Source organism: Leuciscus leuciscus, assembly GCF_965113295.1.
Source record: "Leuciscus leuciscus genome assembly, contig: HAP1_SCAFFOLD_321, whole genome shotgun sequence".
Taxonomy (NCBI): Eukaryota; Metazoa; Chordata; class Actinopteri; order Cypriniformes; family Leuciscidae; genus Leuciscus; species Leuciscus leuciscus.
The window spans coordinates 49333-66739 of record NW_028118413.1 but is presented as its reverse complement, the minus strand read 5'-3'; the positions used below and the strand labels follow the sequence as shown (position 1 = coordinate 66739).

The 17407-nt window shown below is 36.4% G+C and overlaps 1 long non-coding RNA gene across 1 annotated transcript; it reads right to left on the bottom strand.

The window, feature by feature from the left end:
- Positions 1 to 4824: 4824 nt before the first annotated feature.
- Positions 4825 to 7008, bottom strand: LOC309491519. The gene is made up of 3 exons (XR_014203158.1): positions 6630 to 7008; positions 6053 to 6361; positions 4825 to 5945 (listed from the first exon to the last, which is right to left on the bottom strand). It is a non-coding gene; the product is annotated as an uncharacterized lncRNA (long non-coding RNA).
- Between the last annotated feature and the right edge of the window lie 10399 nt (positions 7009 to 17407).

Sequence of the window (17407 nt, the reverse complement as noted above, 5' to 3'; positions counted from 1 at the left end):
TCCGCAAACCTCAGGATCCCTAAGCAGCAGAGGCAGAAGAATATCCAAAAGGGAGTGTCTGTGCCTGCCAAGATCCCACAGAGAACACTTGCTCCACCGTGTTCCCCACAGCAACCACCCAGTTGCTACCAAATTGACTATTTATGTAGCATATTTGCTAAATGTTGTGTCATTTCAAATATTTAATTGAAATTGTACATGATTTATATGAATGCATGTACACATTAATAAAAGGTTTTCAACCTCATCCAATAAAACATTTGTCTTAGTTTCAATTCATTTTACCATTATTTGTTTTATTTTGCAGGTAATATTTTTTTCGTTCAAAACATTGTTAAATATAAATATTTTTCATTAAGAGCTCAACTAAGAAATATTTGTTTTTCGACGAATGTACAATTTCAAGGTTACTCGGCGAAGCCAGCGCACGGGCATTAAACACATATCTCGACCAGTCACTACTGCAGCGTTAAACAGATTTCAACAAGATTTCAACGTCAAACAAACCAGACAACTCGTTTAAATAGTATTTTTCTACAAACTGTTAGCTAATAATTTTGTCAAGATGGCTACTGTAGTGGCACAGTCTAATTATATATTCGGATTGCGGACAGGAGTGAGGAATAATTTGTTGTATTTTGATGAGCAAACCATCATATTTCCGTGCGGAAACAACTGTGTGCGCTATAACATCAACCAAAAATGCCAGAAGTTTATTCCAGGTACTTTATTATAGTAAACATACATTTTTAGACACTTCATACGTATTTTAATAGGCTATATATTATATGTAATATATAGTAGGCCTATGTCTTGTAGCCTATATTATAGGCTCATAATATCATATGATAAGTATTAACGTAAATTATATCATTATCACTTGTCTCACTAGTCTTAATATAACTATTACTGGTTATTAACTGTATTTCTTGTGAATATCTGGGCCAGTGACAAATAAGGTTTTCAACTGATAAAAAATTCAAAAAGGTTAAAACTGCACATCAAAGTAGTTATTATCTTTATGGGGGTGTTTTTTACTTATTACTAAAATCTCAATTTTAAACAATGTATTTTAAGCGGTTTAACTGAGAATCATGTGACGACACCAGTCAAAATGTCATACGGGATAACGTTAATGCATTTTCTAAATATTATGATATTAAAACTTTTCAAATCAATAATACTTAATGAATATATAAAGTGATGCAGTAAACAATATTTGGAGCACAGAAAAAAATGTTTTGCACAAAAATTTGTGCACGTTCTACGCAATGCTACGTGCTGCAGCGTTCTGAAAGCTGCCAGTTTACACCAATGAGATGAAATGGGACGGTGTATAGCAACAACTCTGTACTTCCATTCCAATTTTTGACTTTTCAACAATGTTTTTTTTTTACAGTTGGATATCATTTGTAGCATCATAAAATACAACGGGGACAGAGATAGTGAGAATCTTTTTATTTTTAATTTTTTTTTACTGCAAGATGTACATAAATTGGGATCACAAACAGGGAAAACAAATAAACAAACAAACAAACAACCAAAACAAAACCAATACAGTCAGGAACTGACAGATGCGTGCGTTTGTGTGTGTGCGTGTGTGCATGTGTGCGTGTAAAGGTAACTGGGTGGACGTGTCACAGTACATACTTTGAAGAACAAGAGATAGATGAAAAAAAAAAAAAAAAAAGGAAGATAGTGAGATACTGACTACAGCTGCATTTCTAGTAGTGATGAAACTGAGAAATTGTCACATTTCCCTAATTCACTGCATTGTTCTCGGTTAAGGCTGTTGTTTTCTAAGGTCAATGTTTGCCAGCTCTTAGAAGTTGAAAATCTGACACTTGAGTACTGAAATTGTGGATATGTGTAAGTAATGTATAAGTTAATAAATATCTATGTAATGAAAATTCTTTCTTTTTTAAATTATTTTGGACAAGATTAAATATTAAGAAATGTTCCTTAATGGTAAACATGTTTTATTAAATCCATATCTTTTTGTTTGTTTAAAATAAATCATTTCAATTAATTTGTATTTTTAAAAATGAGAAATAATTGTATAATTAAATCTATATCTATTTGATTGGAGAAAACAAATAATGTCTAATACATATTTCTTAAATGTGATTTTTTATTATATTAAATCTATATATTTTTGTTTAGATCAAAAACAGAATTTAAATTAATTGACTTTCTTCAATAAGAAAAATATACTTTGTGCCAAGGTTTAGAAAATACATAGAAAATATTGGTTAGGGCAAGTTATTTATTTTTCATTGGCTCAAGTTATAAAATATAGATGTGAACCCTACATTTTTTTTAATTGGATGAATGAAAACCTTTTTTTCAGTGTGTGTGTGTGTGTGTGTGTGTGTGTGTGTGTGTGTGTGTGTGTGTGCGTACTGTTTTGGAAATATTTTTCTTTCTATATATAGATATGTAAACTGTATATTTATTTATTTGTCAATGACAACACACATTAATTAGCACATTAGGCTAATATGGATTTATTCCCATGGAAATTCTTGGCTCTAAGAATATATATTTGTAAATCTCATCAAAAGACAAAATTAAATGTTAAAACTAAATTCACTGTAAATATAATCTTAATTTGAGTTTCATAAACTCGGCGTTGCGTTTGAAATCCGAATTTTATTATTCTCCATTTTTTCAATCAATACATATTACATAGCAAAAATAACCTGCTGAAAGAAGCAGTTTTTTTGACAAGAGACATCGTTATGTTTCGCTCCTCTGTCTGCGCTTCAGAGAGCATCTAAAGCCGCTAAACGTAGGCCTATGGAACGTTGCAACCCAGAGTCCAGTGAAACCTGCAGTACCTGCACATGTCCACTTGATGGCAAAGTCTGTCAAGAAACCCCAAACATTATACTTCCATCAAATCTGAACACAAGGTGACAGTAAAGTCATGAGATATAGTTCAAATGCTTTTCATGTAAGTCCATAAACTAGTCTTAATTGTACTTTATCATAATCTCTCAGATGTTTTATTAATTTAGTGTTTATAACTTTATTAAAAAAGCCTGTTTATACTGATAGTGGCTTAATTGCTGGCAACAGCAAACAGTCTACAGTTACATAAGGAAATATTACTTGGTGGAATTATTCTTTTTGGATATTATTAATAAAAATGATTTATTTATCATTTTTATTCCTATTGCTGTTGTTGACATGTGTAGCTTATTTCTTTAAGGGTTGAAATACAAATAAATAAACTGACAAGGCAAACAAAAAGTTTTTCCCTCTTGAAGAGATAGTTCATCATCATTCACTCAAACACTCATGTTGTTCCAGACCTCAATTACTTTATTCTGTCAAACACAAAAAAAAAACAAATAAAATAAAATAATAATTATAATAATTAATCAGTTTTTTCCCCTTCATGTAGTAGAAGTCAATGGTAACCAAACCGGTTTGCTTTATCAACATTCTTCCCAATATCTTTATATATATAATGACTGAGCATCCTGGATTGGATCCTGTTTGTTTAAACGTGTATTCTCTTCAGAATGCATACATTTATCGAGCCGACTATGGAACCTTACCCTGGTATTCCAGAGTTCTCGCGAGAGCACAAGTTGAATTTGCTCAGCGAGTTAGATTTAGGTCTGGACTTCCAGGCTGTGTGGTGATGAGGGTTCGCCGTGAGTTTCCAGATGATCAGGGCAGATATGTTGGTTTCCTACCAGCTGATGATTGAATCTGGACACCATGGTGGAAATGACCTCCTCCTTGTCTGGCCGCTCATACTCCGCACAAAGGTCTGATAGTATGGGTATCTTAAGTACCTCATCCATGTATGGAGCAGGGTCCACAAAAACATGCTCAAATATTAGGTCCTGCAGGTCATCTAGGTACTCTGTGCAATAAAACAAAATGTATTTATAAATTTATATCCTGTTGATGATGTTGCTTGTGCACGACCAGCATTTTCATTGTAATAAAATGCAGCCAGGTTTAGTCTGCAAGTGCACAGACACAATTCAGGAAAATAGCCTATAGTGATGTAAAGTTATTTTAACAGCAGTTAAATTACCTGCACAACATTCCAAGAAATGGGAACACTGTTACGTCAGAAACGAGGACACAATGTGCAAGTAAAAAGCTTTTATTTAATAGTCAATGATGATGATGATGATGATGATGATGATGATGAATAATCCGGGTGATGCAGGCGGTGGCACAGGGACTTTGATGGTCAGACACGGAGTGATGGATGAAGTGCAGCGTGCTCTGATGAGTGATGACGTGATCCTGACATGAAACGTAATCCAACAAAGACGCGAAACCGGAACACAGGAACTCAAGACGGGACACGAGGCACGGGAACAGGATCAGACAACACAGAGACTTCATGCAACGATCTGACAAAGGAGATGAGAAAGTGGTGAGCATTTCTAGGAGATGAGATGAGTGGCAGCTGGTGATGATGAGTGATTGCAGCTGGATACTGATCAACCGTAACGATCCGGACACACCCACTCACACACATGTAAACAACAAGGCACGAGACTAGAGAGAGACATTGGATCTATGAACCGTGACAAACACCAAATTTTTTGGGGCAAACCGTAGAATGTCACTATGAAATGACTCCAAAGATGAAGTCTGGTGATGTGGACTTAGTTTGGTGATGTCCTTCAAAATCCGCGTGTTTGTCATCACTTTCTCCAGCTTGTAGAATGCCTGAGTTCCTATGAGAAAGAAATGATACAAAAATTGCATTAATTACAACTAATAACTTTAATTTTAGGTTATTTACACTTCGACTAACAAAATGATAAAATAATTTTGCATCTGGCTTTATCATATGTTCAGATCTATCTACCGAAAATATATGCAAAATCGTACATATTTAATGAGATAATGCCTAATTTGCATAATTAAACATATACATTTCTAAAACTTGTAATACATTTTTTTTATATACTTGTGTAAGTAATCAACTGAGGAAGTTTCATGGTGATATCTATTATTTAAACATTTTACCCTATTCACCTGTAGTGTCTCGCCTTAAAAATAAAAAATCCACCCGCAAACCGCCTATATTCTTTGATTTAGATCTGCATCTGATCATCACATTACAATTATTCAAATTCTTAGTGTTAAGCATGATAATATGGTAACATCACACTGAAGTAGGCTGATTTAAAATTAACATTTATTTAAAATAAAAGTTCTTCTTTTGGCAAAATTACATTTCCTTAATAGCCTAAACAGAGGCTTTACTCCCTTCAAGCTTAAATTGTCAATGTTTCATTACATCACTGTTTGAAAACACTCAGAATCATTTTTTGTAGCTTTATAAAGGGCATTTTCCCCTAATTTTATTAAATGTATGCTCCATCTTTCATTTCAAATTCTTAAATTTGATAAATATATTCAATTAAAATAATTAGACACTAGGCTGTTACCAATAAAATTAAATCATTTACATTAAAAAATTATAACTATTAAATTAGATTATTTTAAATATTTTTGAATATACAAATAAGGAATGTTGAAAAGAATGATACTTTATGAAACTAGCGTTTTGTCATTCAACGTTGACACTTGCTTGAGAAGTTGAAGTCGTTCTCTATCTCCGTTGCTTCTACCCACGGTGGTTAAAAATGGTACGGTCCACAATAGGGGTGTCTGAAATCGCTTTACATTAAAATGTTCCTACAGTGAAAATAGGAGTTGACTTGTATTGTAACTGTAATTATATTTTTTCACAATATCAGAAAAATTATCTGACCCCCCCAAAACTGATATTTCTGTCCCCTACTGGGTCTTCATTGGGGGGTATAGTACCCCCCAGTACCCCCTGTAATTCGGCGGTCAGTTACAATACACTCCAGAGTAACACCACGAGCTTCCAACAGGGCAAGGCTCCTCTGTAATCCTTTTTCCATGTGGTAGCTTCCTCCCACTTCGTTACTCTGAAATAGACAAGTATAGGGAACGAAACAATCAACTTAGACAAACCAGAAGTTTTAAACTTCTCAAAATGTAATTTTTTTAAATAGTGATATTTCTTCTCTCCCACCTGAACCAGCTCTGGTGTGTCCACAACGGTGTTGGTCTGAAGGTCCATCAATGTATAGCTTCCAAACTTTGCAGAGTGGCCTTTGAAAGTAATATTACACAAAGCATTATTACCACGAGTGCATTGAATTCAGTTAGATACTACCTATGCATGTTATGCTTCATGATCCGGAAAATACCCGAGCATCCATGCATCCTTCTTATTTACAACTATGTACCTGGTGAGTCAGCCCTCATGTCACCTCCAACGATGACCCTTTCCCTTTCACTCAGGCGATCTAGCGTCTCATTTTGCCATTTTGCTTGAGCACTAAGAAACAAAAACTCGTACTGGTTAACAAATATTAAATACAAAAGTAACAAAATATAATAATAATAAAATTCTGAACCAGGGGTGTTAAACTCAGTTCCAGAAGGATCAACAGGCATACTTGAACTTTTTGAATGAGCCTTAGAGAGTTGATTAGCTGCCTCAGGTGTGTTTAATAATGATTAGAGGTAAACTCTGCAGTGCTGTGGCCAACAAGGAACTCAGTTTGACACCCCTGTTCTAAAACAAATGCAGTTTTGAAACTTACGACATGTCTGCTGTCTCCGTTAAAGTTGTGTCCGTCTCTGCTGGATCAAATGTATAATCTTGCTCTTCAGGTGCTACTACAGATGATGTGTCCATTAGGGTTTCTTCGTCATCCTCTTCCTCCAGTTCCACACGAGGTCTCTTTGATGGCCACTTTATAGGTGTAGAGGTCCTAAATATTAAACCAGCTGCTGGTGACAAACTGTCAATGTCTGAAACTGTATCTGTCGTCTGGACACCTGTAATATACAAAGTAGTTGTGTGTTACTGTTATGTGACACTTATTGTGTAACAAGACTAGTTATAGGTCCTCTGTATAAGCAGTATCATGTAATACATAAACATACCTGAACTCCTGTAGCGAACATGAAACGTCTTCATTGATGACTGAGTACCAACAGACTTGGTCAGCGGTTTTGCGTCTGTCTGGCAAGCAACATCTCTGGTTTGGCTGCTCTGTTCTGATGTGCTGTCCTTAACAAATAAAGATTCCACTATCAGCGCGATAAAAAAAATAACAACATAGCTGGACTCATGGTGCTATCACATGCTATCACAAACTTTATAAGTCTAACATGTTATCATGAACTTGACAAATTCAAAGGCAATTTGGAAAACCAACGCGTAATACATACTTCTAGATGTGTAGCTGGATCACGAACAGTTGGCACTGCTACATCCTTCAGGAGCCATTTTTTTGCAAAACCTGCTTTATACTGAGCCTCATTCAAAAAGCTGTCCGGTGTAAAATGATTCGAGCAGACATAAACGAATTTTGGTAGAGTTGAGGGAGCATTTTCTTCAAAAACAAACTTAATCCACCTCGTCTTCAGCGGTTCAGATTTCGGGAGTAAATAGAGAGAGGCTATGTGGATTTATTACATCCAGCCCAACGCTTGGGAGACATTCTCGTCAGTGCAGCGATGGCGGATGTGATGCCCAGAGAAAAATCTGTGGAAGTAGTTTTCCAGGATCTGGAGAGGCCTGAGGATGGAACATTTCAGATATCAAAAACTGTTTATTTATTTTTTTATAATATTAATGATCAATGTCAGTGGTCACATCAAATTGTTACTTTGGTTTCACTTTATTTTGGTCCCTTTAAGACATTCTATAAGTCTATAAGAAACATTGCACCTACATGTCGACTAACTCTCATTAGAGTATTAGTAGAGTATTAGTAGAGGGTTAGAATAAGTTGACATGTAGTTGAAAAGTTACTTATAGTCAGTAGAGTGTCTGTTGCTAGATCCATTGTTTTATTTAAAAAAATGTCAGCGCTGGTCGAGAAAATAATATTATAATGGGGGAAATAATTTTAATATTCTGTAAAAACAAGCCTTATTTTTTAGTGGAAAACAAGATAATACTTTTTAAAATAATGTTGGAGAAATAATGATTTACCATTATTATATAGTATCAAGCGCTATATAAATGAAGGTGATTTGACTATAACAAGAACATTACAATGAACACAAATTTGAAAATCTCACTACAAATAATGCAGAATTTAAGACAAAAGATAATAATCCTACTCTGCTTGTTACACTTCCACACACCTGAAACTGATCGAGTGAATCTCCTCAGCTTCTCCAATCTAGCGTTGTGTACGAACAAACCATTGATGTTGTAACATCTGCTCTAAGCTGGGGCGTTCAGCTGGATCGCGAGCTAGACACTGTCCAATCAGATCCCTGCAGTCTGTACACATTTTAATAAGGAGAGAGCTGGTTAGTCATGACCATGTGACCTGGCATTTTTGAAAACAGCGATGCTCTCGGTGTACGTTGAGCTACAGTATATATAAAAATTCTGACACACTACAACCTTTAACTTTCTGTACAACTCGTTTGCTTTATGTGTGTTTATCCATGTTATCATCATTATTCACTCACGTTTGGATAAGTTGGGGTTCTGAAATGTAACTTCGGCTTGTGTGATTTCCGTTCTATTACAAAAAGGAAGACATGCGTTTGACAACTCGTACAGCACCACTCCTAGAGACCAGACGTTTGCAGGGACGGCGTGGAATCGAGGTTCTGTAAAGACTTCAGGTGGGCAGTAATCCAGAACTCCTGTAAGGAAGACATTTGCACATTGTTGAGCTTTTTTTTTAAAGCATCATCCAAAAATTTGTAAGTCACTACCTTCAGGTTTCCACACTCCCAAAATGCTCACCCCTGTATCTGTTTCTCTCGTAGCCTTCACTACTAAACAGCTGACCGCAGCCAAAGTCTATCAGCTTGAGATCTAGCGTGTCTTTCTCAAACAGGACATTCTGTGGATGAATGTCACTATGGAAAACACCATGATGGATGCAGTGTAGCACTGCCCGCACAGCCTGTCTCATGACGACCCGTGAGAACCAGTCACTCCAAGGTTGACGATAGATTATGTCAAACAAGCTCTCGCAGTGCCCCGGATACTCCATAACCAGAGTGAATTCTTTAGGATGTTCAAACCACTCGTACAGTTGTATGACGAAGGGGCTTATGGGTTCTAGCCTCATCATCATCAGCAGCGCCACTTCTGTAACGAGAGGTTTGGGATTCCCAGGCTAGAGAGAAGAAGCAGACAGAAGGTTAGCTGGGTAAAAATCTGAAGAAAACATCATTTTGAAATGTACTATTCTTTGATCTTTTTAGATGCGTTCAAAAGAGCCTTTTCAGCTCAAAGTTATTTGGTGCCTCTAGGCTTATTTGTTGATCACATTTATACCTAATGCTTCCTACAGGTGTATTAACTACAGTAATCTGCACTTAAACAACTCAATACACATTCAGGTTTTGGCCAACTTACAATATAAAGATAACGATAATTGGCACTCTTGAGCATCCGCTTGATGGCAACCTGCACAAAAAAAAACAAAAAAAACAGTTTCAATAACAGTAACAGTTTTCAAGCACCTGGCTTTGTATTAAGTATTAAACCATCTGTAAATTGTTTTAAATGTGTTTTGATGCATGCAAGAGCAAAATGTTTGTGCAATTCAGTAAGATTTACCTTTTTGCCATCGAATTTGCGTGTTCCCAGGAACACTCTGCCAAATCCTCCGGATCCAATTAACTGTTCCACGTTATAGAGAGACTCAAAGGACTCTGAAAAACAAACAGAAAAATGTGAGACAATTATTAGCTTGCTAGATTCATTGTTTTATTTTAAAAATATCAGTGCTGGTCGAGCAACAGTAAATGTGATCGGACGTGTTAAAAACTTGACTCAGTTATGCATGAAATAGCTAAATCTCTATCTGTAGACTTTGCACTGCCAAGCCTTATTTCAGTCTCACCTGTTGAGCTCTCGTTCACAGGAGAAGCCTCCACGGCACCCTGAGCAGTTCGGCCAGTTGATGTCTCTGTTGGCTCGACAGGAACTTGACCCGGCAGCGGAGGACACAGAAACCCTTCGAGGCTGTTGGACCTGGACAAACCCTTTTCGCTTGGGCTCTCCCATCCACCGCTACTCCAGCTCCCCTCGACGCTGTCTGAGCCTCGGCTGCACAGATTCAACGACTCTCTACTTCCTCTCTCGACATGGGCCTCAGGGGGGGGTGAGGACCAGGGTGAGGACCAAGCTGAGGATGGCGTGATGCCCGGAGAGGAATCTGTGGAAACAATTATCAATGTCAGTGGTCACATCAAATTGTTACTTTGGTTTCACTTTATTTTGGTCCCTTTAAGACATTCTATAAGTCTATCAGTAACACTGCACATGTCTACTAACTCTCATTAGAGTATTAGTAGAGTATTAGTAGACTTATAGTCAGTAGAGTGTCTGTTGCTAGATCCATTGTTTTATTTAAAAAATGTCAGCGCTGGTCGAGAAAATTATTTTATAATGGGGGAAATAATTTTAATATTCTGTAAAAACAAGCCTTATTTTGAGTGGAAAACAAGATAATACTGTTTAAAATAATGATGGAGAAATAATGATTTACCATTATTTGGAATGACGCCGGAGTGATCTGAAGCAGGTGACGATGGTTCAGGAATAAAAGGCTCCACAACAGTCACAGCATCACTGGAAGAGCTGCTGAAAACACCCTTCGTATCCTCCAAGAACTTGAGAGAACATTCAGGAGCTTTTTCTGAAATGAAGAAAAAACAAATGAAAAGAACTATTAGACCCATCTCTGACGTCAAATTAAGCAATGACATAATGATATAACTTACATTTTACTATTCAAATCTTAATAGTGTAACAAAGTCTCTGCTTAATATCTGCAAACTCTTTATTGTGATGCTCCTCCAACAGACATTCAGTTGTCTATAAGTAACATGAGTGATGTAGAATAGAATGACTGACTGCGCTTGACAGGGCTCATATAAGTACGAGAGAGAGCGCCGGCCGCGCGCGCGCACTCACCGTCTTCAAACAACACGAGCGCTGTCTTGCTCTCTCTCTCTCCCTCGTGCATATTCATTAGACATGTCCGATAGAAAAAGGGCGGAAGACCAAAGTTTCACGTGGAGCATTCGGAGATTTTTTTCTCTTGAATTACCGCGGAGTGTGAATTGTGGTAAAAAATAAACTGCCGGGATAATCACACAACGCTTGCCGTAGGCTACACGTCCACTAATGACACGTCCGATTCGCGAACTAATGACTCATTTGAACCGATTCACTTTAATGAATGGTTGAAACAACTGATCTGTCCAACACTGAACTCACGAGGCGTCTGAATCGGTGTATAACAAATCGGTAACACTTTACAATAATGTTCCATTTATTAAATTCTAGTTAAGTACTTTTTTTTATTAGTATTTTTTATTATTTTTTAAGAAAAAGGTGAGTGGCAGAGTGTATTACTATACGTTGTTGTTATTTTTATGTGAATGAAGAATTAAAATATGCACTTTTTTCAGTAAGCTAGGACTATGTGTTTTCAACATAAATGTTCAATTCTGTTGGTTCAGGAAGGACGCCATGACAGGCTGCTGGCTCCCACTGTTCATTTTTATTTATTTTTTGTTGGAAAAGCACTCTCTGTATTAGCTTAAAGCCCCCAAGTTTACATTGGTTACTGTATTCTTTCAATTGCTCTAAACAAGTATTTTGGGTGACCTTTTTATTTTTTTATTGAATACTAGACATCAAGTTGTTGTTATTTTCATCTGAAAGAAGAACTTTTTTTTCAGTAAGCTAGGCCCTATGTGTTCAGTAAGCTTGTTTCAGTAAGCTATGTGTTTTCAAGGCTTTAAGGTTTTATTGAATGCTACCTCTGACTAAGAATGCATTACTATGCACTTGTATAGTCTTTTATTTTGGAATTTTAAGAGCAATAAACATATATTGCAATGTTAAGGAATTCATGTTTTTTTCATTCAGATATGTAAATTAACATGTATAAATTGCTATTAGTCAATTAATGGGGATTGGGGAGATAATCGATAATCGAATCGAATCGGACTGGAAAAATGAATCGTTAGATTAATCGATGCATCGAAAAAATAATCGCTAGATTAATCGTTTTAAAAATAATCGTTTATCCCAGCCCTAGTAGGGTTAGAATAAGTTGACATGTAGTTGAAAAGTTACTTATAGTCAGTAAAGTGTCTGTTGCTAGATCCATTGTTTTATTTAAAAAATGTCAGCGCTGGTCGAGAAAATAATTTTATAATGGGGGAAATAATTTTAATATTCTGTAAAAACAAGCCTTATTTTGAGTGGAAAACAAGATAATACTGTTTAAAATAATGATGGAGAAATAATGATTTACCATTATTTGGCTTGACGCCGGAGTGATCTGAACCAGGTGACGATGATGGTTCAGGAACAGGATCTGCTGGAGGAATAAAAGGCTCCACAACATTTCTTGAGCTGCTGAAAAAACCCTTCCAGCGCTTCTGGAAACGACCAGGTTTCTTCATACGTTCTGGAGCTTTTTCTGAAATGAAGAAAAAACTAATGAAAACAACTATTAAACCCATCTCTGACGTCAAATTAAGCAATGACATAATGATATAACTTACATTTTACTATTCAAATCTTATCTGTAAAGTTACAAATCTAAAGTAATGGGAATTGTTCACGCTATCCACCTGACTTCTGCTTAATGCCTGAATAAATGTCCCAACATATTATTTCACAATATTAATAGTAATTTTATTTCACTATTATCACGATTACGAGGTGATTCCGATTCAACGCTAAAGTTATTTTTCTTATTTTATCTGATCTTTAATTAAAAAGAAAACATACATTTCCAGGCTTCATTTGGCCAACTCTGGCACATGTGGCTCAGTTCTTGTAATGGTAAAGATCATATGGGCCATATCTAAATATAGATATATTTTATTAAACACATTTATTAAATGCATAGCAATGTCTTATTTATGACATAACTGACTCTGTAATACTCGGCACGACAGCCATTTTGACAATTTTGCATGTTTTTGACAATTCAAGAGAAATAAGTGGTGAAATTGAATTCTTTTCTGGATCGTATGCTGTCTGTGAAGCGGCTTTCTGTGCGTGTGTTTCTGCTGTGTGTCAGACAGCCATCGAGCTCATGCCTTATTGAGAACATTTTGCTAACATTCCCACTCAATTAAGAAAACATTATTTCTAAATGTTCCCTGAACGTTCAAAACATCCAGTTTTTTCAACGTTTCAAAAATGTTTTATCTTGGTTAAAGGAACATTCTATTTTATAATTTTTCATTATTGGAACGTTACTTTTGAATGTTCTCGGAATGTTCCGAAAATGTCAGATGAATGTTGGAAAAAATTGGTTTCACTTTATTTTGGTCCCTTTAAGACATTCTATAAGTCTATAGGGGAATTATCACCCTACGTCACACGGCGTCACGCAGGTTCTACTGCGCATGTCGGGACCAAAAGTGGTCAAAAAAATATGCGGAGAACATTACGAAAATTAAATATAAAATGTTTTAAATCGAGCTATTAGTATTATTCTTATCCGTATCCGTGTAAGGATCAGCTGTTAAACGGGTCTTTCTGCAACCACGATGCGCACGCATCCCGGATGTTTACAAACCTATAATTGGTCTATAAGTAACACTGCACATGTCTACTAACTCTCATTAGAGTATTAGTAGAGTATTAGTTGACCGTTAGGGTTAGATGTTAATGTTGGAGAAATAATGATTTACCATTATTTGGCCTGACGCCGGAGTGATCTGGAGAAGGTGACGATGGTTCCGGAATAAAAGGCTCCACAACAGTCACAGCACTACCGGAACAGCAGCTGAAAAGTCCCTTCGTAGCCTTCCAGATCCTGAGGCAAAGACGTTCTGGAGCTTTCTCTGAAATGAAGAAAAAACGAATGAAAACAACTATTAGACCCATCTCTGACGTCAAATTAAGCAATGACATAATGATATAACTTACATTTTACTATTCAAATCTTAATAGTAAAATGCTCCTCCCAACAGACATTCAGTTGTCTACAAGTAAAATTGCACCTACATGTCTACTAACTCTCATTAGAGTATTACAGGGTACCTGCACAATTTTTAAAGTCAAATTTAAGGCTTTTTAAGACCTTTTTAAGACCTGAAGAAATCAAAATGAATACCGTACATTAGGGGTGCGCAATATTGACAAAAATATGTCTCGATATTTTCAACGTTTTATCGATAATAATTAGATGATATTTTAAAATGATTTAATGATTTACTGTACAGTTTTTTAATGTTTTAATTAAAGAATACTTTAAATATGAAACTAAAACCACCAGTAGGTGGCGGCAAGTCACTGTCTTAATAAGCGAGTTGTTGGAGTCATTTATTCAACCGATTTTTTCAAACCATAGATATTATATAGAGCTAGATGCCCTATTGGCCGCTGGGCACTGAGAAATGCGGCCGCCATCTTAAACCGGTCGTGTTCCTAGTTTCGTTGTGTGGCAGCAGTTAAGATGCTAGAGCACTGTGGAGTATTTTCCTGTTCTAATCGGCGGACCATCGCAAATAGGGCCCGGGGGATTACTTTTAACATTACCGTACTATTGGTTGTATTTTGTGAATAGAATATTACCAGATAATTGAGAAGGAGCAAGGATCTTTGATATTACTGTACTGATATCGTAGCCAGCTAACGTTAGCTAGGCAATGTTTACTGCACCAGCCGGTGTTCACCTGACATGGAGAGGTGGGGTAAAGTAATAATTACAAGAGCTTCTCGGTTATTTTAGTCCCGTCCGAATGTGCCATCTCAGTAATCATTTCGGACAATGTCAGTAAAGATTACGGCGACTTTTACCTTCTGTAAAAAGGTCCAGGAAAATTACCTCAGGTAACGTTAACGTTTATAAACGTGCCAATAGACCCTCTGTAAATCAAGTAATTTCCTGTTTAAAAGTAGTTTCCTGTGGTTTTTCAAGTATTGAGACGCTTGAAAAGGCATTCAGTTGCGTGTTTTCTCCCTCCCTCAACTCAAGTGTTTTCCACATACCATTCAGATCAGAAAGAAGTTCGAAAGCACTTGTAAGAGGCACGAAACTTACTTTTACCGCAATCCAATCTTAAGTTAATTCATACATTGTTCGACCGGACATAACTGTTTTATATATATATATAAATATAGGTTATTTGTGTTTGCGCACGTGATATCAGGAAGCAATGTAAATGTAAAACACACACGTTTCTTCAACTTATTAAAATATCTTACTTTACTGCAACTATCTGTTTCTGCTTCTTTATCATATTTATAGTGTGTGATTTATAAAATAGCTTATATCCTACATCACATATTTTGATTTTGGACGTCTGGTCACTTTATATCTTATATCAGAATATTATATTACTGTTAAGCCTACTATGAATATTAAAATACGCCGAACCATGTGTCCTGTATAATAGCTACATGAATGACCTTTGCAGCAAACAAACCCGCGTGAAAATCAGTTCGGTATTCAGTGAGGTATGATTAATTAAATGCGCTGACAGCTCATTGCACCTGCCATACAGATTACACTGAGTGGAGCGGGTGACCGGTCTAAGATGGCGGCCCCACGGCTCACCCGCGCCAGTAGGCAGTAGCGGTCGATAGGGCGTCTATCTATATGATGTCTATGGTTCAAACGGCTGATTCATTCAGAAAAAGAGTGATTGTTCATTGAATCGTTAAAATGATTCGTTCAAAGCGCGGATTTCAGTAAAAAACAAATCTGTCTGTTGGACTACGGCTTCATTAAGAAATTCTCGTCGGCGATATAAAGTGAAAATTGACAATATTGTGTCCAAAAAGTAACTCACAATGTTAACTTTATTGTTAATTTAACTGTTGTATAAAATAAATAGCACATTTGCAATTGTGCAAAAGAAAACGGCACTCTTGATCATGTGATATTCTAATATAACAACATAATATGATATAAATATAAGACAAAAACTAATTTGGGGACATCTATAACTGCACTGACACATCACGCAGTGAAAGCAAGCCTGAGAGACAAACGCGATGTCAGCTCGCACTCGCAGTGCCTCGTACATAGTTAAAACAATGATTAAAATATCATCATAGTTCATATTAAGGAGAGAGTCTACTGATGCTCTAATGAGAGTTAGTCGACATGTAGTTGCAAAGTTACGTATAGTCGACAGAATGTTCAAAAGGGACCATCAAAATAAAGTGTTATCGTTACTTTAGTTGGTTTAGTTGACAAATCAGCCATTGAAAATAGAAATAGAAACTAAGCCATTACATCTTTATTAAAAGCCTATTCTGACCTCTGCGAGAGTGGTTAGATGAAGTGGACGGACGTCCAACATCTGGGTTCTGCTTCGCCCTCGTCCCGTGAGCCTGACCTGTGGACACAGAAACAGAAAACTCAGAAGACAGAGATGGTAAATATCCAGGACGATCCTGGCTCTGTGTCTGGGTCGGGTCTGGCAGCGGCAGAGGTGGACAGTAACAAAGTACATTTATTGGAGTACTGTACTTAAGTACACTTTTTGAGTATCTGTACTTTACTTGAGTACTATTTTTTCTGGAAACATTTTACTTTAACTTCACTACACTTGAAAGACAAGTATCATACTTTTTACTCCACTAACGTTACATTTCTGTCAAGGTCCTTGAGTAGAAAGTAGTTGGATTCTGACATCAATCTGACTTTCATTTTCAATGTTGGGTTTGGTCTTTTAAATGCTCATTTTGTCATTGTTTTGGAGCACACTAGCTTATAACAGTGGCTGACATATTCATCCTAAAAGCCAAAAATCTTTAAATAGGGCACTATTTGAGGGAACAGCCCGAAACTATTGTGGACGTTATTGAGAGCACTTATTCAATCTCACATTCAATCCCACTACAGGAACTGTGTTCTAGAAATAAATGATATATTGATATGAGGGTGGGTAGGTAGGCAGGCATAGATTCAGAGGCATAAGGTACTGTAAGTATTACAAACAATAATAAAACAATGCATTGACATTTACTTTTTACTTTTGATACTTAAGTACTTTTAAAAACAAGTACTTCTGTACTTTTACTCAAGTAAAAATCAGTCTTTTCAACTTTTACTTGTAACTGAGTAATATTTGACCAGAAGTATCTGTAACTTACTTTGTCCATCTCTGGGCAGCGGATCCTGATCACGGTCATCAGAATCGGGCCTCCAAACCTCCCGACCAGCCGTCTGCCAGAAAGCAGCTCTCCTGGATCTGGAGTGCTCTAAGGATGGAATATTTCACATATCACATAACGTTAGTTTAATCATAATCAATAATCAATGTCTGTGGTCAATTACAGATTTTTACTTCAGTTAAGTTGCTCAAATTCAATTCAAGTTTATTTCACATGCAATGAATC